Genomic DNA, 12,117 nt, shown 5'->3' on the forward strand with positions numbered 1-12,117 from the left:
TTCTCAAAACAAGATGAACAAAAAATAGTCCAATGAGAATTGCTTGCTTTGTATTTAACTATTTATTGCAGATGGTCAAAAATTCAGGGGAAAATAAAACAAAGAAATGTGCTAAGTAAACGTTCATTTCAAATTTATTCTACACAGAAAAGTTCTTCGAATTCTTGCTTGCAATGTATAAACCAAAATGTGTGCTGGCAGAAGTTAGAGGATATGTTTATTGCCCCAATTCTGGTTACCCTACTCAGTCACACAAGACTTGAAAAATGGCATCTCCAAAGGTTCTTTGCAACTAACTTTGCAGAGGGGTGTAACTAGATGTGACTATGTGAATTGGGGATGGTTCACATGTACATGCATTTACCCATGTGCAGCTAGTTGGACTGAACAATGGTTTTTGCAAACCGTCCCTTGCACAAGTTATTCTTACTCCCATATGCAAAGAATGTGAGAAAGTGGATGCACTGCCTATATATGAATCCATTAGGTAGTGAAGATGTGTTTGGGAAGAAAAGATGATCTTGTGATTAGCCCATGCCACTACTGTAATACATAAGCTATAATACATAAGATAAGCAGGCACACTGGGGTACTAACTCTCTCCAGGGGTTTTGTGAGGATTAAGGGTGATGATCAATGGCTAACCTCAGTCTAGGTGAAAGTGGGTGCATCTCCATAGAAGTCAGTAGAACTTGCCTATTTAGAACTGGATGGAAATTGGCTTTAGATGTTTTGAAAAGCATTGTTTTGTACATCTTTTTGGAAGTAGATTTGTAATTACAGAACACGTACACATCTGAGCTGGAAATTCTACATTCCATTTCCTATTTTCTCATGCTGCTCACAGGCTGATGATCTGTAGCTTGGGCTTTCTCTTTTATCTCCTGTTTCAACAAGATCAGCTTTTTTAACCACAGTCGATATGCATGGAGGACATGTGACTGACATGGGTAGCTGTGTGATCTGTTTCTCTAGCTGAACATCTGGCTCTTTAGCTAGCATTTACCGGGGCTCCATAAAAATCTTTGGGATATTTGAGACGTAGGCAGCAGTGGATCTTGAACTGTCTGTTTCTGCTGGAGAGCATTTCCTGTTGACTTTTCTTGAGTAGAGGTGGCCAAAAAACAAAAATATTTTCAAAAAAATTGGTGAAAATGTTTTCTCTGCTTTGCATTGAAATTATATTTCAGCTAAAGTTTTCCAACCAGCTCTGTTTATGACCCTCCAATCAGATTAAAGCCGTATAAACAGTCCAGGCTACCAGGTTATTGTGTCTCTGGGCAGGTGGCAAGAGAAAGCAAACTCTCCCCAATGTTGACCTATAAACACACTTACATCTTTGTTTCCTTGGTTGTTTGTTTCTGTCTTTCTAACCAGGTTAGAGGACTATGCCAGTCTAATGTAATTAGCATAAAAAATGCTAAGAAAATCTAGATATATAAGCAAAGGTTCTCTTACTGAGAGCACGACAAGTACAGTGTCCTTTTAAAGTTAAACGCAAAGATGAACTGGTCTTTTTCTCTTCTAATACTGCTGGAGTCTCCATAATGCCAACTTGACCATTACATAAGGATGTGAGTGTGAATGAGAAGGGCCATCTAACAGCAGATTCTCCAGGATTGTTCCTCTTATGACTTGCCTCATGTTTACTAGTGCACAGGAGCTCACATCCATACTATACAGAATCTACAGCCTACAGTAGTGGTTCTCAACCTGTGGCCCACAGGTCACTTGCAGCCCAATCAGCACAGAGCTGCAGCCCATGTGACATCCTCAGGGCCATAGAGGTACTATTAGATGCAGCCTACGTAACACATTGTGGGCCACATATAGGTTGAGAACCACTAGCCTACAGCATCCTATCACCTTTCTAATACAGTGGAATGACACCAGTTCAACTATCAAAGAAGCCTCCACAGCTGCAGAAACAGGATTTACCCCACAGACCTGGGTTGTGGCCCCATAAATATTTCTCCTTTGAAGAGTACTGTATGTATGCCAAAGGCTTGGTTTTCATCTATGCCCAAACATCCATTTTTATGGATGCAGTTTTTCACCCTGTATTTGTTCACCCACAATGCAGATAAATCATAAGAATGGCCTTACAGGGTCAGACCAATGGTTCATCTAGCCCAGAATCCAGTCTTCTGACAGTGGCCAATGTCAGATGCTTCAGAGGGAATGAACAGAACAGGGCAATTATTGAGTGATCCATCGCCCATCATTCTGTGCCAGCATCTGGCAGTCAGAGACTTAAGAACACCCAGACCGTGGGTAAATACTAGTAGTTAAGCAATTAATAACCTCCTCTGTAAGCTCAGACAGGTTGATAGATATCTAATTAGTAATATTTGTACTTTTAGTTCATGGTGGGTGCAAAATGAAGGCACAGTTCCTTCTGGCCAGACTTATCTGCACTCACAAACTAGAACCCATATCTGAAATTCTGGGCCTCCGTAATATTATTAACTTTGAATGTACCTTTGGAAGTGCTGTCATTTACCCATACACTGTATAATGTGCATAAAGCAATTGTATCAGTGAAAATGAGATCACAGCTACATTCTTTGAATCAAGGCTGGATGCCTTTCTGGAAGTTATGCTTTAGCCAAACATAAGCTATGATTTAGTAAAACACAAGTTATTGGGCTCAAGACAGAGGTAACTGGGTGAAATTTAATGACCTGTGATATACAGGAGGTCAGATTGGATGATCTAATGGTCCCTTCTGGCCTTAAACTCTATGAATCTAATAATTCATTGCAAGTTGCAGTTTCAGTGTTGGCACAATTCCCTCTACAAAAGTATATAAAATGTTCTTCAGTCTCAAAACATCAGGCACTACCCTGAAGTAATGTCTTGAATTTCATAAACACCATGAAAGCAGTTGACCCTTTGACTGATATAACAATGTCTCACAGTTTCCTTGGGCATAATTTAGTGTCCAGTGATTTGTGTCCAACTCCCATTTGGTCTTCATGGTTCACTCACCTAAGAACTTGGGAAGGAGTTTTGCAAATGAAAGAAATTGGATCAAGTAACATGCCGTGCAGCATGACCTAAAGTCACTATTTCTAGTTGCACAAACAATGCTAGTGGAAACTAAAGTTTACAACCAGGGTATCCCTGATTGTACAAGCACAGTTCTAGCTCTTTGTCGGCATCAAAGGAAAACGTACAAACTCCTTTCGTCTCTGAGCGCTAGAGAGTATGCACCACTAAAATGTGTAAGAGTGAATAAGAGGTGCCGAAGATAGTTTATTATAGAAACTAAAATGGGAAATGTTTTCATATAAAGCCACTCTCCCAAATAAATTGGGGTCAATACTGAATCAGCAAATAAGGCTCAAGAGGAGGATCTCAGACCAGTTGTTAGACATTGGTGAGTCCTGGGAGAGTCCTCCTGCACTCCAGTTTGAAGAGGTCTTCTGATCTTGTTTGTAGATCACATTCTAGTAGGATATAGATTTGGGAATCTGCACTTTGCTGCATTTATATTGATACATGCAAACAGTTTTTTCTAAAGTAAATATCTGTTCCTCAAAATCTCTCCTTCCCAGTACATTATACAATGTAAGGGCCAACAGCCACATTTTCTAAGGTACTTAGGTGCTGAAAGATGCAGATAAGGCATCTAGTGGGACTTTCCAAAGCACCTAAACTAGGTAGGCACCTAACCCCAATTGAAATCAATGGAAGTTAGGCACCTAACCTTCTTGGTTGCTTTTGCAAATCCCCATAGCTGCCTATTGCACCTAAATACCTTGAAAATCCTGATCCCAGTTTCACCACTGGGTTTCAGTGGGACCAGGATTTAGCACTATGAGAGAAACAGTGGCCATGTTGAAGTCAGTAGCAGTTTTGCTATTGATATTAATGAAGCTAGGATTTCACTCTCTGTGAACAACCTTTGATAATTAAAATTTAGTTGCGACATGTTCACTTTGCAGCTGTTACCTGTTGTTCAGTCATCTCCAACAGCTTCTTAGTTAGTGTGCTAGTCCCAAAGACTTGCATGAAAAATAAGTGGTTGCCTTATGTCTTCCATTGTTTGACATGCATCTCAAACATTTTACCTTATGTTTTAAAATATGCCAACCTTGCTCCCACCCCAACTTGGCACCTATTCAATGGAGCCTGTTTCCATCAGGGCATAAGGAATTTAAACATGTATCTCCGCTGACCGCTAAAGCCTTTGTCTCTCACAAAGACTGAGTGGGCATGTTTGAAAATAACCAGTGCAATTTCTCAACAGATCTGAAGTCAGGTGGGAGGATAGCACCACACTGAAACTGGAGGTTGGTTTTATTGTAGTGCACCAGTCCTCTAGCAGTGTTCACCAACTTCTGGACCAAATTTTCAAAAGGCATCCAGAAATGCACCTATAATATTTGGAGGTGCAACTTCTGTGATCATGTAAAAAGCCATCATTTATGCACACAGACTGAGTAACTACCCATACCTTGCGTGCTGGTAAGTGCACTAATGCACTTGGAGGCCCATGACAATGTTGATGAGTTTGGTTCACTATCCATGAGCACCCCGTGTGAGCAGCTGCAGTCTGTAAACCCATGACAAATCTTGGTGTCATTTAGGCAGGTAAGGCTCATCGGAGGCACTTGACTAGTTGCAGGAAATGTTTTGCATATCATAGAGGTTCCTACTCAGCCAAACGATGCACTAACGAAAAAGTGATCCACAAACTCCATTGGTGAAGAGCAGCTTCTGCATTTAAAACATTAGCTTTTTATATAGTATTTCCCTGCACTATTCCTACTGTGTGTCTGGAAAATATGTTATCCTCTCCCCGACAAGATAACTGCTGCCAAAGTTTAAGTTGTGTTTTTGGAACCCAGATTTTATGTGATACCCATATCACTTTCATAAACACTGAATGCAAAAGGAGCTATCACTTAGCAGTAGATTGGATAAAATTGGAACCTGCTGAAATCTTAACTAAAACTTTTTCTGAGGCACTAAGAAGTTTGGCAAGCTGGGTAAAAAAAACAATTAACCACCCACACACCTTTTTCATTTTTTGTGCATTTCTGCACTTGCTGACTCAGGCTGAGTCTATCTGGCTGAACCACCAGGAAAGGCTAGAAAGTAGTACCAGAAAAAATGTCTCTTTGAAATATTGCGACGTGATTTGCAGCCCAGCTCTCTAGCCTCAAGAGATACATTTAAGCATACATATTTTGGAAGCAAGTCTAGTGGGCGGAGCGCAAGTCAGGAGACTGAGGTTCCAGTCCTGACACTGTTGCTGACTCACCAGCTGAACTACAGTTAGTCATTTAACATACCTGTACCTCATTTCCCCCTTTATACAATGAGCTTAACAACCTGTTTTGTAGGGAAATTGGAAGGCTTGATCCATATTTGTGAAGTGATCTGAAGATGCTACAGAATTCCCACTTATCTCTAAGGCCATGGCACATGCCACTATATCTGTGGTGGGACATTCTCTGGACTATCAGTTAAGGACTGAAAAATGTAATACTAGAGCTGTCACACAGTATTATCACTAGTGCTCTTCAGACTAGCCAGCTTTTGCTCAAAACCTATTGGTGCTGTGTGCACCAGTATTTGTTTGCCCTTGCTTGGAGTCTGTTACTGTCAGGAGATGTTCAGGTGAGTGGTCAGGACCCCTAGATCACCAAAGGGACCGAATTTCAGCCAGTTACACCAGTCACCTCACCAATCGCCTCACACGTACTGAAAGCTAACACCTCTCCATGTTTCCTTCCTGCTCCCTCTTCCACTTGTCCATTCATCCTCTTGTCCATTCTTTTGTTCAATTTGGAAATGCTCATTAGTGTTCATTAACATGCATCTTGAAAGTAACAACGACGAAGAAAGAGAGGGATGGGGGAGGTTGAAAGGAGGCGAAGGAAGGGGCACTATTCAGTATAATTTAGGGCTATCCCTATATTTTATAGCATTTGACTCTATAATTGTAAGATTTGTATATAATATTCAGCCTTGCTCTTGCAGTGCTGCCAACTCACTATTTCACTGAGAGTCTCTCAACAATTCATGTTCTGAGTCCCAGCTCATAGAACCAAGTGATTATGTGACAGAATAAGCTTTCATTTTATTCAAAAATAAGTTCCTAGCATTCATGCTTGCTGGAAAAAGCTGGAAAACATGGCCTGAGTGTACCCTAAAAGTAAAAGAAAGAAGAAGAAAACACACCAAACTTACTATTTAAAAAAACCAAAACATGATTTTTTTAAGCCAGTCTCATGATCTTTGAATTTTTGGCACTGGCAATACACAAGACATGTATCCAAGAGGTAATATATTTTTAGATAGTTGCCTGTGACCCAAGAGACTAATTCCTTTGCTGCGTTTGTTTAGGTGTTGAACGCAGGGGAGAGGACAACCAATATCAAGGGCAACATGAAAGCTTGGGGAAAAGGAGAATGCATTGTCTGGTGGTTAGAAAATGGAAATGAGTCACGTTCTGAGATGTGTTCACTGCACCACCGCGATTTTTCTGTATGACCTGTTGGAAGCAGCATTGGCAATAGCTTTGAGCAGTCCAAACATAATAAGGATGGGAGTTGCCTTTGTACCTTTGAAAATCCCCTCCTAAGTTACGTGCTAAAGTGGGGGAATCTCAGTTACAGTTTTAGGTGAAATACTTTGAAGAGACATGCCGTTGACTGCATTCCAAAGGCAAGCAGAATCCAACATTTTTCACATATATTGTATTTAACAGCAACATATTGGCAACTGAATTTCTCATTAATGATAGTTTAAAATGAAATTTGCTTGTTTCCTTTGTTTTTCTTACACTTGTCTTTTCACTCCACTTTCTGCTTCTTTTCTATTGGATCATAGACCATGGTATATTTTTTCCGCCTGTTGTTACCTTTTCCCCTCCATCAGCCCTGTGAGTTCTATCCCGAAATTTTGCTCTCTTCCTACTTCCTTATATTTTTGTCTCCCACTTTCCCTTCCAATCTCACTCCTGCCCATGTTCTTCTTTTCTCTTCTAATGTACCCCTCAATCTCTCACCTACTCCTCCATCTGCATCCTAGATCATTCACAGTCCTCCCACATCCTCATCCATTTGTTCACCAACATCTACCCCTCCTCAGATGTTCCTATTCTTCTAGTCCCTCATATAGGGTGCCTCACTTTCTGCTCCTTACTCTTGCAGTACCGTGTGGCAGGAGGAAGGCAATTGTGCTAGTCAGCACAAGCAGGCCCTGAAGTCCAGAAAATGACAGACCTACTAAGGGAATTTCCTGGACTACCAGGCAACCATCCAGGTGTTAGGGCAAGTCACCTGCAGCCAGATTTTCAAGAGTGCTTTCTCATTTTGGATGCCTCAGCTTTCTAGTGTCCAGCCTGAGGTGCCTTAAAATGATCCCGTTTTCTGCAAGTGCTGAGCTTTCACTCTCTCAGAACTAGGTGCTACCATGCTGAGGGGCCTAAAGTCACTAGTTACTTTCCAGCTACAGGTCCTGTGTTTTAGAATTGCTATGTGCTTGCCACTCCCATTGACTTCATTTGGAGTTGTGGGTGTTCAGCACCTCGGAAAAAAATCTAGTCTGTAACTCTGGCCCCAATTTTCAAAAAGATGGATTGGGGCACTGATCCTACTTCCCAATCTTTGGGGGGTGGTGGTTTGTAAAGGCCTTTTAAACCCTCAGATAAGCATAGCTGTAGCAGTGCAAAGAACATGAGCAATTTCTTTCAGTCCTGACTGTAGAAGCTTAGTTCACAAAATTGCAAGAGTATTGTAGAGCTGTTCATAGTTAGTAGACAAGGTTTTAGGAAATGGCACTCAAGAATATGTAGCATAATTCCTGGGGTTTGCAGGACTGATAACACTTTTAGCGTTCAGCCAATGGTTGCCTCTGTGCAGCTCTTAATGCGTGAACGGTGGAGCTGAGGTTACATTGAACTGGTGGTAAATCATGTGATAACACTTTGGGTTGGAGTATGTTAAGTAAAGCCCCCCACTCCCCACCCCCCAAAGGAAAGGACAAGTTCAGGAAGCACATAGAAGTGGTGTCTCAGGGCTTGTCTACATCAGAAAGTTGCAGCGCTGGTGAGGGAGTTACAGCGCTGCAACTTTGAAGGTGTACACATCTGCAGGGCATCACCAGCGCTGCAACTCCCTGTTTGCAGCGCTGGCCGTACTCCCGTTTTGTCTCGGGTGTAGAGGATCCAGCGCTGGTGATCCAGCGCTGGTAATCCAATGTAAACACTTACCAGCGCTTTTCTTGACCTCCGTGGAAGGAGGAAGCCTCTGGTAATCAAGCTGATCTCCTTTCCCGGTTTGCTCTCTCGTTCCCGGAACCCCGAGCAAGCAGGTAAGGAGAACCGCTTGCTCGGCGGTTCGGGGAACGAGAGAGCAAACCGGGAAAGGAGACCAGCTTTGCCGCGGTTTGCTCTCTCGTTCCCGGAGCCACCCTGCAAACCGCAGGGAAGGAGAACCGCTTGCTCGGCGGTTCGGGGAACGAGAGAGCAAACCGGGGAAGGAGACCAGCTTCGCCGCGGTTTGCTCTCTCGTTCCTGGAACCCCAAGCAAGCAGGTCTCCATCCCTGCGGTTTGCAGGGTGGCTCCGGGAACGCGAGAGCAAACTGCGGCGAAGCTGGTCTCCTTTCCCGGTTTGCTCTCTCGTTCCCCGAACCGCCGAGCAAGCGGTTCTCCTTCCCTGCGGTTTGCAGGGTGGCTCCGGGAACGAGAGAGCAAACCGCGGCAAAGCTGGTCTCCTTTCCCGGTTTGCTCTCTCGTTCCCCGAACCGCCGAGCAAGCGGTTCTCCTTACCTGCTTGCTCGGGGTTCCGGGAACGAGAGAGCAAACCGGGGAAGGAGACCAGCTTCGCCGCGGTTTGCTCTCGCGTTCCCGGAACCCCGAGCAAGCAGGTCTCCTTCCCTGCGGTTTGCAGGGTGGCTCCGGGAACGCGAGAGCAAACCCCGGCGAAGCTGGTCTCCTTTCCCGGTTTGCTCTCTCGTTCCCGGAACCCCGAGCAAGCAGGTCTCCTTCCCTGCGGTTTGCAGGGTGGCTCCGGGAACGCGAGAGCAAACCGCGGCGAAGCTGGTCTCCTTCCCCGGTTTGCTCTCTCGTTCCCAGAACCCCGAGCAAGCAGGTCTCCTTCCCTGCGGTTTGCAGGGTGGCTCCGGGAACGCGAGAGCAAACCGCGGCGAAGCTGGTCTCCTTCCCCGGTTTGCTCTCGCGTTCCCGGAACCCCCCTTGAAGCCGCCCAACAGCGCTGCAGTGTGGCCACATCTAACACCACTTGCAGCGCTGGTTGCTGTAAGTGTGGCCACTCTGCAGCGCTGGCCCTATACAGCTGTACTAATACAGCTGTAACAACCAGCGCTGCAAAATTTTAGATGTAGACATGGCCTCAGAGTGCAAACTGCTAATGCTTGCTGTGATGCAGAGTGAAACTGCTTCTGTGTTTTAATATACCTGTAACTTGTTTAACGATTGTGTTTAAAGAGCTTGCCTTGCCATCTGCTAGTTGCTGCTCTGATTTTATTTTGCTATGTGTCTTTGGTAAGCAGGCCATTTTATTTAAAGGGCAGTTCTTTTAAAAAGAACAAGAGGTTTCTTTTAATTAGAACAAGCTCTGCACTCTTGAGCCTGGATATTCCGCTTGCAACACTGTTCAAGTTTGCAACCCATTTTTCACCATTGGTCGCAGGCTAGAAAGAAAAGCACTAACCCATTAATACTGTGAATCTCTCCAGAGAATATTTGACACAAGCCCTTTTTGGGTCTCAGCGTTCCAATGGTATGTGGGAAGGACAATTCCCTTCAGCATGTCCCTTTGATCTCTCTTACTGAGGATTTCCCCTCCAGGCCTATTGTTTGCACATTGCTGTAACTACAGGCAAACAAATACTTTACACAATTTCCCAGACTGACTCACCCCTGCACTTAATGCGTCATGTTGTCTGGTTACCCTGATTGCATCACAACAGCACGAGAAGCTTAAAGGCTGGTTTTTCTGAGTAATAATATTGCAAGACAGCAGTAACTTATTATTATTGCTATTATCTTCAACCTGCAACCCACAAAAGAGAAAAATCAAGCAAGCTACATATCTATTAAGTAAACCATTTGTGAATCATAGGCAGGAGGCATTGTTAAATCAGGCGGTGTGTTAACATAAAAGCCTTGTACCTTTGGAACCTCAGAATCAGATATTGGCCTACATCACAAGTGAACACAAGTGTAGCGTTTTCTCATCTGTGTTTCCTGTGGAACATGTTTTGTCTTAACTTAGATATTACTTACACTCTAAGGCAGTCTCACATTTGTGTAATTGATTTATACATATTGTGATCCGTTTCCCCTCTACACAGGCAAGAGACAGCTTTGTAGCACAGTCCTCCAACAAGTTAGATTGTGATGTATGGACAGAGCCTAAAGCCTGGATTTTCCATAAGCAAAAACGTTGTTTAAAAGAACAAAAGATTGTTTAGGTGACATCTTCCCAATTCCCCTCCCCCACCCCTTGCCAGCTCTCAACAGCAAGGAAATGCCAAGTTATGGGATATATCTGAACTGCACCCTAATACCTAAAAGCAGCACACTTGCACTGGGAGCAAAAGACTCTGCATATTCACAAGGAATTTCCTTCTGCCTCCCACTGATAAGATCTCCCTCACATATAATATGTAATATTAGAGCCTCAGCAATATTTGTAAATATTCCACATTAGCACATGCAGAGGTTAAGAGTGTTGTGCGTTTGTTGGGGGGGGGAATCTGAAATTGTACTTCCATAGGCATTTGGTGATGTGGTCATTTGTCCTTCAGGGACTGAAATTGGATATTAATTTCATATAAGCTACTAAATAGCTATGAGGTAGTAACTACAGCCACTTCTATTATTCACACCAGTGACTTAGATTAAAGCCATTACTGTAAAGCTTGGAAGGATAGCCATGTGGTCAAGACACACTGAAACGGTACTCAGGTGAATGAGGTTCAATTTCCTGCTCTGCTAGACTTATCTGGGGCAAGACATTGCATTTTTTTGATGCCTCAGTTTCAACTATAAAACGTGAAGGCTAATAATATTTCCCTACCAGACAGTGGTTAAAGTTCATATACTTTTTTGAGGCTTCGGGGGCCTCTCATTTTAGATTTTTGTATCACATGATGTTCCAGGCAAACAAGGGGCCCTGAGTGAACTAGAGACGTTAAAAAAGTTTGTACTGACAAGTCTATAAAACAGATTAATCTGGCCCTCCCCAGGCTTATGGGACACAATAAGAGAACTTTCCTTATTGCTTTACAAGTTTCTTTTTACTCAGTTACTCCTCAACATCTGCACATTACAAAATATGAAGGAATCTCCTACAGGGCTTGTCCAGACACCACCTTGCTGTCTCCATCCTTCTTGTAAAGACTTTTTCCTTTTGGAGGTACTTAAACCATTACCCAATTTTCTTGTTATTATGATCCAAGTTACTTCTTTGCATTGGCTTCTGATGAAAGAGATCCATTCCTCTTCAGAACCTTTGTAATTTACCAGATTTTCAGTTGCAGCTCATCTCAGTGATAAATTGTTGAAGACCCAGAATGATTACCACAGCCTCATCTGAGACCTTGAAGTATTCTCCAATTCTGATTAGTTTTGATTTCTTGTTCTCAATTTCTGGTCCAAAATAATCAGATTGTGTCTGTTTATTTAGCTTTTAAAACAATAGACTGAAAGGACATTACCGCACAAGGTAATGCTGCGTTGTGATCCTTATTCAATTGTATGCAGCCTCAACAGAGCAGATTTTTAAAGATTTGCTTGCACCATTGCCATGTTTATGCACAACAGTCAGGTTATTATACATGGAATAGGTGTATTTCCATGCCTAATTACCAAGTTTCATATGCAAACACAATAACTGTTCACATATTTGCCTGGAAAACCATTTTTAAAATTACATTAGTAGGATTAGCTGTAATAGTACAGCAATATGTATGCTCCAAACAACTGTAATCCATCCTCCGATTGTTCAGGAGAAAAAGCATTTAGGTTGGCATTGTTATCTATCTATGACATAACTTGTGTATTATGATAGGGGCTACCCGTTGTGTTCCTTAAAGTACTAACTTGAATTGCTATTTACAGTAAGTTATTG

The 12,117-nt window shown here is 42.8% G+C and overlaps 1 protein-coding gene across 3 annotated transcripts in view; it reads left to right on the top strand.

Annotated features, from left to right (window-relative positions):
• BMP7 (bone morphogenetic protein 7) overlaps positions 1-12,117 on the top strand; it is a 59,738-nt gene that overhangs the window by 30,779 nt on the left and 16,842 nt on the right. The window lies entirely within an intron of this gene.

Source organism: Gopherus evgoodei, chromosome 14 (genome assembly GCF_007399415.2).
Source record: "Gopherus evgoodei ecotype Sinaloan lineage chromosome 14, rGopEvg1_v1.p, whole genome shotgun sequence".
Lineage (NCBI taxonomy): Eukaryota > Metazoa > Chordata > Testudines > Testudinidae > Gopherus > Gopherus evgoodei.